We start from the raw sequence: 9,474 nt of genomic DNA, 5'->3' as shown, positions 1-9,474 counted from the left end.
CTATCTGCCACTCCATTGACCTATGTTCTTGCTATAATTTGGCTCTCGAAGTTCCCCCAAGACCCCTGTATTCAAAGAAAGCTGGGTCCTCACCGTGGTGCTGTTGGTGGCACCTTGGGAGGTGGGGCTTAGGGGGAGGACTTTAGGTCATTGGGAGTGTGTTTTTGAAAGGGGTCACAGGTCTCTTTCTTCTTTCTCTTTACTTTCCTGCTGCCACCAAGATCTGCTGCCTCACCACAGGCTGAAAGTAACAGGGTCAACCTCCACGGACTGGTATTTCCAAAACTGAGAGCTAAAATAAAGCTTCTTCTCTTCATAAGTTGGTCATCGTAGGTATTTTGTTATCATGATGGAAAGCTAACACATTGCTCACAGAGTGAAATGAAGAGATTCGTACGTAGACAGGTCTCCTCTAATGCCAAGACCCGTTGGTCAGAACCTCTTTTTAACCTTGCTCTCTTGTTCTGTTTCTAGCTTGCTGTCTGCGTCCTGATGGTTCCTGTTCTAGCCCTGGGTGCATTAGGCCCACAATCCCAGTATCAGGTTCCAACGAGCTCTGCTGATTCTGCAGGGCTTACTTACCCCTAAAAAGCCCTCTTTGTCTCTCGGCCCATCAGCCAAGACCTTAAACTGACACCTATTCCACAGACTCACTGAGGAAACCAGTATAAACCCTTACAAATCAGGTTTTTAGAGCTCAGCCAAACAATGAGTCGGAAGCTTCCCGGCTCCGTCTGCAGCTGGCAATCCTCTAGCAAAATCCCTTATTATTTGCATTGCTGACCTTTAGTGCTAATCCAACACCCACAGGTCAGGTTTGTGGTGACACAGCAACTCAACCATGGTTTTGTTTTGCTTGATAAAAACTCTTGAGTACTAAGTAAATGTTGTTTTCCTCCAAGAGCAACCAGCCACCAAATCCCCCAGGGTTTTTTGGTTGTACCCTGCCACGGTCCATCTGGAAGGCAGGAAAGCAGAAGACAGGCTTTTGTGTTGGCCACTTCTGCATTTTACTTCTTGCTAGGTGTGTAACTTTGGACAAGCGACTTCACTTCTCTGAGCTTTACTCTCATGGTCTGGCCAGGGAGGACCCCAGTCATGCCCAGCTCCTTAATATCATGCAATGTGGGGACTTCTGAACCAAAACATGTAGGTAGATGTGCTTGATCCCATGGCCTTCTTCTGGGAATTCTTAGCTCTGGTCACCCTGGGTCCAGTCTGTAGCCACCTCTTTGTGTGTCTCCTTAGATGAACATCAGGGGTGAGAATTCTGTTTCCATCTTGATCAATGGTATTCAGACTCCTCTACCCTTTTCTGACTGATCATTTCATGACTTTCTACCTTCTGGATCCTTATTCCATGTCCTAAGCCCTACGACAGAGCCCCTGACCTTCAGGTACCCATCTGCCCCAGCCTCATGCTTTCCCTGGTGCTGCATTCTGCTGCCACACCGGTCCCAATCTGACCCACCTCACAGGAAATCTGCTCTACCCTGAGATTCCCACTTTGTTCACTTAGGGGACAGAACACTACACCAGACGGGGAGAACTAGATTGCTGCCATGGGGTCACCAGGAGTCCCTAAATCTCAGTGATGTGTAGATAATTCAACTTATCCTCCATCCTGCATTGGGGACCAAATGGATATTGAATGTTTGAAGGTCTTTTAAGCACTCAGAGCCTTATCGACTTATCCTCTGCCTTCTGCATGTCCAAGGTGGACCCGATGTGGTGAGATGGGTGTGTGTGTGTGTGTGTGACATGGAAGGGTTGAAGAGGCGCACAGCAACAGAACTCACACAGCATGCTGTAGCAAAGAGCTCTCAGCCAGACTCATCCCAGGGCCTGGGGTAAGTAGCACAGGTTGTTCTGGGCAGGGGCAGGGCTGCAAGTCTGTTGTTTGTAGCAAATTTATGGCAGATCTTTAAATTAATCCTGGGCACAGGATACAGGGTTACAGAGCCACATACTACCCTGAGCAAGTAAAATTTCCAAGAATAGACTTTGAATTTTCCTGCTACAGAAAACATGTTGGTGAGTTGATGGTTATGTTGGCTAACTTACTGGAATCATCTCAGAGTGCACCTGTGTCAAAACACCACCTTGCATCCTGCACATGCATGCCATTATTAGTTGTCAATTTAATTTTTCAAAACAGTAAGTGGAAAATAAATAGATATGGGGAACAAAATGTTAACTTTTTTTTTAATGGAAAAAGAAGAGTAGAAGTTTTTGGTGACTCGGTAGAGACTAACCAAGAAAGGCAGAGAAGGCAGCTCTTGGGACTGGTGAGGACACACCTGATGGGTGACCTGCTGAGAGCTAGAACACAGGCTTTGCATTCGAGTCAGGCACAGGCTGATTTAGAAAAGCATATGTTATAGAAGGAGAGAGTTTCTGGAAAGAACGTGGACTTCCGCATGACAAATTAAACCACTGAACTTGTTCATCTGAGATCTTCAGAGACAGGTGCGCGAAATCCCGGGTTTCTGGGAAGGGAAATTACAGCTGCCTGGATGCTGAGAGCACTCCTGGGTCCCTGCCCACAACATGCGGTGCTGAAGGCCATGCCATCTCACGTCTGGGATATAGACAGCTGAGTTCTCTGCCAAGGTCACCCCAAAAGGGCAAGTAATGCCTGAGCTAACAGGACAGAAAAAATGTGTTTAAAAAATTCCATGCAATTAAGATTCATAAATCTGTCCCACCACTGTCTATCATCACTACTCTGTTCCAAGTGGGTTACTGTGCACTTTCCGGAAAACATTGTTTTGGATCTTTTTTTTTTTTTGTCCAAGTAGTATCCTCAGATTTGACTTTCTATTCTCTGCACTAGCTGGTTTATTTCCAACAGTCCCATGCTCACCCAGAGAGCAAAGCCTTGCTACTGCTGAGAATGTCACAACGAATGAGCCAAGGCTCCAAGGGAAAAGGTTCCAACAGGGACGCTTGAAGCGTGTTTGGAGCTGGGGCAACCACCTTGTTGTATGAGTGCAGACAGATACAACAACACAACATGTCCCCAGGAAATGACTAGGTGAATGCAGGCTGTTTTAGATGCCTATCTCTGCCTTGTGGGTTTTAAATAGGTGTGTCCTTTACAGCCACACCCAGCTCTACGCCTTTAAGATTGATATCAATAAATATTTTCTCTCTTAATCCATCCAGGAAAAAGGGCCATGAAATGTGAGGGACTTTGAGGAGGGATCTGGTGCTGAAAGGCTGTTGTCACAGCCACCCGATGTGGGATCACTGGCTGCAGGGCCGGGAGGAGGAGGGCTGCTGCTCTCTGCTCTGTGGTTAGCCAGGAAGTGGGTGCTTCCCTTCAGTGCTGAGGTGGAATGACACTTGCATCATGTTAGGGCCTGGCTGTGATTTCCATCCTTGAAAAGGTTATTTCGGGTGGGTGCATCCCCACGCCGCCCGAGGACACGCAGATCCGTTCCCATCGGCTTAGCACTACCACGATCGATGGCCAGGAATGAAAAGAATTGAAGGACCACAGAATCGACTTCATTGTAGATGCCACTGCCTCACGGGTTACGGAGACCCCGTCCCTAAGTGGGGGAGATCCAGGTGACCGCAGAGGGTGAATTCATAGAGTGACACAGGAGAGTTGAAGGGCGCAGTCGCACGGTGGTTGGCTGGTGGTCTCAAGGGCAGGGTGAGGGCTGGAATTCCAGCCTGGAGAAGCTCCAGTCCCTGTGCTGCTGAGGCTGACCCAAGCCTCCCGTGGCTGAGAACCAGAGCCGAGCAGGGACCCTCGTGTGGGCAGAGGTCAGAGGTAAGATGTGCTCTCCATAGCCAGAGACCCAGGCTTGGGCGAGATTCTGGTAAGTCGCCGTCAGGAGCTACGGGTGGTGGGGCGGTTTACTAATAAAACCTGTGTGTCCTGGGGATCCCCACCCCCGCCGGCACATTTCCGTGAACTTCACTAAGTAGGATCTTAGCCTTGGTGTTCATGGAATGGAGACTCTGGTTACCAAAGGCTCCATCGGGTGACTTACAGTCCCGTGACCCCTACAGAAATCATTCCTCAAACTGTGATCCCAGGTGGCTGTCCCCTGCCCTCCTCTGCTGGCTGCTGCGAAACGCCCGTCAGCACACAGACTCGGCTTCCTTTTGTGATCTGCAGGTTTGTTTTTGTAGAAAGTCCCCGACACAGTCATGCTTCCTGGAAGGATCGGGTTTGGTAAAACATCCTCACTCTCGGGTTTCATGGAGGATGAAAGAACGCAGTGGAACCTCCGAGAAGGAAAGCGACTTTCCTTTGAATCTCCTCCGATCACCTTCTCCGAGGCGCTTTGCTTTTCTCTGATTTGGAATAACAACAATACTGGGAATCCTAAGCTCAGAGGTCACGCGTTTCCTAGCTCAGAGTCAGCAGCTCTGACTTTTTTCTCAGGGGAATGGGTACTCCATAACCTGTGGTGGCCATTCCCTTAAAATCTAAAAGTGGGTTCACTTTTTATCTACTTCAGTGTTTTTTGAGGAGTGAAATTAGATATCCTGAGAGGGTGGGAAGGCATAGGTACTAGAAAAGATTCAGCCTCAAACCATAATAAAATTGGAGTTGAGGGCTGATTGTGTGGTGGTTTGAAGCCAGGGAAACTGGGGGATGGATTTCTAGGTGGAGTCTCCTATGATTTCGCCCTCCTGGTGCTGATGAGGAATCTGAAACCCCTGGCCTGGTGCCTCAAGTGGGGCCGAGAGTCTGTGCTCCTGTGTGGGGGGGCAACTGAGTGTCTGTCTCCAGGGTGGGACCCAGGGAAGGCCCCCCTGGGGAGGCAGGTGCAGGAGTCACATGCAGGACGCCCAGGTGGGCTGCCTCACTTCTGCTAATGGAGCCAGCTGGGGGGGGGGTGTTCCCAGAGCGTCCCCTTCCTCTGCCAGGAGTTTTAGGAGTAACCACGACCTTCCAGAAAAAGGATGTGAATGTGTGTCTGCCCTAGAAATGACCATGCCTAGAATTATGTGAACACTCTCCACAGGTTTGTCAGGTTGGACAAATAAATACACAGGACTTTCAGTTAAATGCGAGGGTCTTCTGAATTGCCTAGGCCACCGAACATTTAGGGTGTTCCAAGGAAGTCCATACAAGACATAGAACAGAAATCACTAAATGTAGGACATGTCCTTGGTGTCTAGTGCCTGGAATTCCTGACTCTGGTTGTTACATTCTCATCTTGAGGAGATGGCTTTTACCTGCATTTCCAGCATCCTTAGGAGATGGCTTTTACCTGCATTTACAGCATCCTTAGGAGATGGCTTTTACCTGCATTTACAGCATCCTTGGCTTTTACACTCATGTGTCAATTATGTCCCCTGACCTCGCAGCTTATTTTTATGATCATATTAGGAATTAACTATTAAATCTAACCAATAGTTTTCTCTTGATCTTCTGTTTTTACACACCACCCATGCATGTACCAATTGAAAAATGGAAATTCCTGCCATCATTTTCTGAGTATCTAAATGTCCACAGTTTCTCATTTGGACTTTTTTTTTGACCCATCAAAGTATCTGACTGGGTAGAATGGATAGAGAACGTGAAGGAAGCCAACACGCACAGGTCCAGTGGGAGGGAGATAGGCTGGGACCTGAGAGCCACAGCACAGAGAGGGCCTGCAATGACTGGAACTTTATTTTTGCCCTGCATTTTCTTTTCCATTAGGAATTTAGTGGCAAACCTTTGGAAAAGAGTTGAACATGACCCATTAGTGCTGGGGAGACTGGGAATTGCTTCTCCTGGAAGCCAAAAGAATGTGGTGGTGGTTTATTGGAATGTGAGATGGAATAACTGATTCCCCACCCCACACACAGAGTTGTTTCCCCTGTTAGAAAATCTAGGTGATTGACGCTTAGTTTCTTACACTTTTTTTCACTCCTGTCCTGACTTTGAAGACAAAGATTCTGTTTCAGATTCCCTTAAAGAATAAACAACAATAAAAAATAGAGATATTAACAAATAATAATGCCCCAAGAAATTAAGGAGCCCTTTTATTTTCCAAATCCCATGACATTTTAATCCCATCGTTGCATTGTGGATTCCAACTCTGGAGACCCCAGGGCTGCTCAGGAGTCGTGTTCATTCTGAGAGCAAAAAAGCACTCCCAGGTCCAGCGACTGGCTGCGAGTCCCTCTGATGGAAGACACTAAAGTTCACAAAAGGTGAAAGGCGTGAAGTTGGCCACTGAGAAGTGAAATGCTGAGCTCTCGACCCTGAAGTGCCAGTTCTCCAGGAGGAGGAAAGCCAAGTGCACCTTAGACCTATCCAGGGTCAGGAAACGGCATGCTGGATTCCAAGTGGACCCTGCCCAGGGCCAGGAAACAAAGACTCGAAATGCTGGCAACTTTCATTAAAAAAAATCACATCATGGCAAGTTCCAACAGAGTAACTTCCATTTAAAACAGTCATTTCAACGCTTTAACAGGCAAAGGAAAGTCTAGCAAGACGCAAAGCCATGACTGGCCACGGGCCATGGTCAAACCCCGTCACACCACACAGAGCAAGCCCAGCAGGGTCCTGCTCTGAGCATCCACCCCCAAGGCTTTCTCTTCTCTTTCTTTCCTTCCTTTTTCTCTCATCTTCAGACGTGACAGGTGCACCGAGGATCCAAGCAAGGGAGAATCATCTTAGAGTAGAAGGGCCACTTTAAAATGTATGTGATTTCACATTTCAACAATGTTAAAATCACAGTCTGTTGAAATTAGGAATTTAATTCAGATAAAAATCAAACAAAATAAGTCTTTAAATTTATCTAGATATTTGTTCCACTAATTAATGGTTATGTTTCCCCATTAGCTAGTTATCTAAGGTTTCTGGAAACTGTGTGAAACAGGGACCCGCTGTGCCTCCCCAAGCCCGGCAGTGGCTCACTGGGAGATCTGTAAGCTGACTCTGGCTGCGCTCTCTGGGGCCGCTGGCTGAAGGTGCCATGTTAGTACCGTCTGTTTTGTTCCTGGAAGAAGACTTGGGTCTCGTGGATACTACTGCTGTTGACTTTGCAGGTTCCCAGATGGAGCACAGCGTTTTCAAATGGGCTCACCAACAAGGCCTAATGCCATGTTTCACAAGGCAAGAGGTTGGTTGGGTCAAATCTAACCCAGCAGATGTGACTCCTTAGTTGGATATTTAGCAGGAATCTGTTTCAATCTGTGGACTGTCCAGGGTATTATCAAACAAAAGGTTACCTGAACTCCTTGTTAGCATATTAACAGTATGAAGTAATAATACTCAGGTGTGTCTGGAAAACCACAGGTTCCAAGCGAGACACAACTTTAGAACTACTTATTGAGTATCATATTGTGATTTGTTGACTTACCACATGTAGTTTTGTATGTAGTGCAAAAGATCAGGTTATCAAGTCTTCCAAATCTGGCTAATAGGATATGCCAAGTGAACATACAAAAGTTCTCTGAATCCTATGCTTATGTATATGTACCACATACAGTATAGATAAGCTAGCATCCTAATTTTGATCACATTCAGAATAGTGTTGATGTAAATACTGCAAAAAGAATTTAATAGTGCAACAAAAAAATCTGTAAACATGCCTTTGGCATGATTTCCCTGTGGATTATACCACCATATACAATAAAGATAAATGAATACGATATCTAAAAGGGCTAATGTCTAACTACAGTAGCATGTACTATTTTTTAAAAGAATGGAGGTCTAAAGCACACTGCTGTGAAATTATTAACAGAAAAAAGAAAGAAGGGGAAAAAAAACCTCCTGAATAATTAAAGACAAAATCCTCCTCTCATTTGGGTTGAGATTTTTCTTCAAATCTTTATAAACTTTGCCTGTGTTACTCTCACTCTTGCATTAGGTTAGTTCAGTCCCAGGCTGGAGACATTATTTACACGTTTGTGTTTTAGCAAAGACACTTGCAAATGTGGTCACATGAAGTCATGAGGAGATGTGCTGCAATGCAGGTCACCACTTCACGAACAGTCCGAGGCTAGCTTGCCGTCCCAGGATCTGTGAGTCCCAAGGTTGATACTCTCACAGGATGAAGCACACGTGAGCATGATGGTGGAGAACTGGGTCTCAATGGCAAATGTCTTCCGTGGGTGACTCCATGAGCCTGCCTGAAGAGCCAGCTAGGCTTACGTGTGTGCGCATGTGTGCACGTGGGTGGGGGCTCACGTGGGTGTATGCACTGTTCACGAATTCTCAGTTGTGTTCTGCTTGAATGAATATGCAAATCTGTCTTGGTTTGAATAAAATGAGCATTCACCTTTTGCACATTTAATCAATCCTGGACCATTTACTCTCTTCCCCAAAGAAATGCAGGGCACTGGGCTCCTAAATTTTGCCAGAGGCAAAATGTTACCTCTGTAACACTGAGCTGTATGAGATGTATTTAAACACTGAGGTTTTTTTTTTTTTTTTACATGTTATGAGATTATCAAATTTTGTTCCTGCAACAAGAGTTTTTTTTTTTTTTTTGGGGGGGGGAAGGGGTACCAGGGATTGAACTAAGGAGCACTTAACCACTGAGCCACATCCTCAGCCATTCTTTGTATTTTATTTAGAGACAGGGTCTCACTGAGTTGCTTAGGGCCTCACTAAGTTGTTGAGGCTGGCTTTGAGCTTTCGATCCTCCTGCCTCAGTCTCCCAAGCTGCTTGGATTATAGGCGTGCACCACCGCGTCCGGCTCAAGAGGTCCTCTTGCTTATGAATTGCTTGCCCTCATCTCCTCTTCTCTCTCACAGCCCACCCAAGCGCATAAACTACCACCTCTGAGCGAGTGTTGTATATTGCCATAAGACTTATATTTTCTTTGTGGTGACCATGATCATCCAGCTGTGTTCTGAGCTTGAGGAGACAGCCACGAGTCTCAAGAGCTCTCTGTGGACATCACTGGATAATTCTCTGCAGTTCCTTTGTGGGCAAGCTATTTTAATAGGCAAGAGGTGAAGTGCCTGAAAGAAACGTTGGTCAGCTGTAAGAGCTCACGAGAGGACGGGTCTGGAGGCCAGGCACCGGACCCACAGAGTTAGTTCTCCACAGATATTCAGAGATACAGACAGTAGTCCTGCAAGGTCAGCTGGTACCCGATGATGCTGTCAGCTGTTCAACCACATTTTTTTTTTAATAGAAAGGGGCTTCAGACATCCCATCAAAATATTTAGTGGGAATAACAACATAGGGACATGGAATGTTTTTGCAATTGTTAATTCCTGCTTTGACCAATTCAGTCTGCTGAAGAATGGTAAACATGGAATGGCTGTATTTTGTGAGTACAGTCCCTCTTGAAGCATTACCAGATAGCCATCATTATATATAACATTTTCTCTGCTTGGACAAAAAGAAGATATATTTTAGAGCAATAATACAAGTGAATACTGACCCACATTTTAACCCTCAACAATAATGCCTTTGATACTTGGATTAAATAAATACCTCATATTCTAGCTGACATTCCTGTAGAGAAAAGCATTGCCTTTCAAGATCAGCATTG

This window comes from Urocitellus parryii, chromosome 2, assembly GCF_045843805.1.
Source record: "Urocitellus parryii isolate mUroPar1 chromosome 2, mUroPar1.hap1, whole genome shotgun sequence".
Taxonomy (NCBI): Eukaryota; Metazoa; Chordata; class Mammalia; order Rodentia; family Sciuridae; genus Urocitellus; species Urocitellus parryii.
This window is presented reverse-complemented; position numbering follows the sequence as displayed.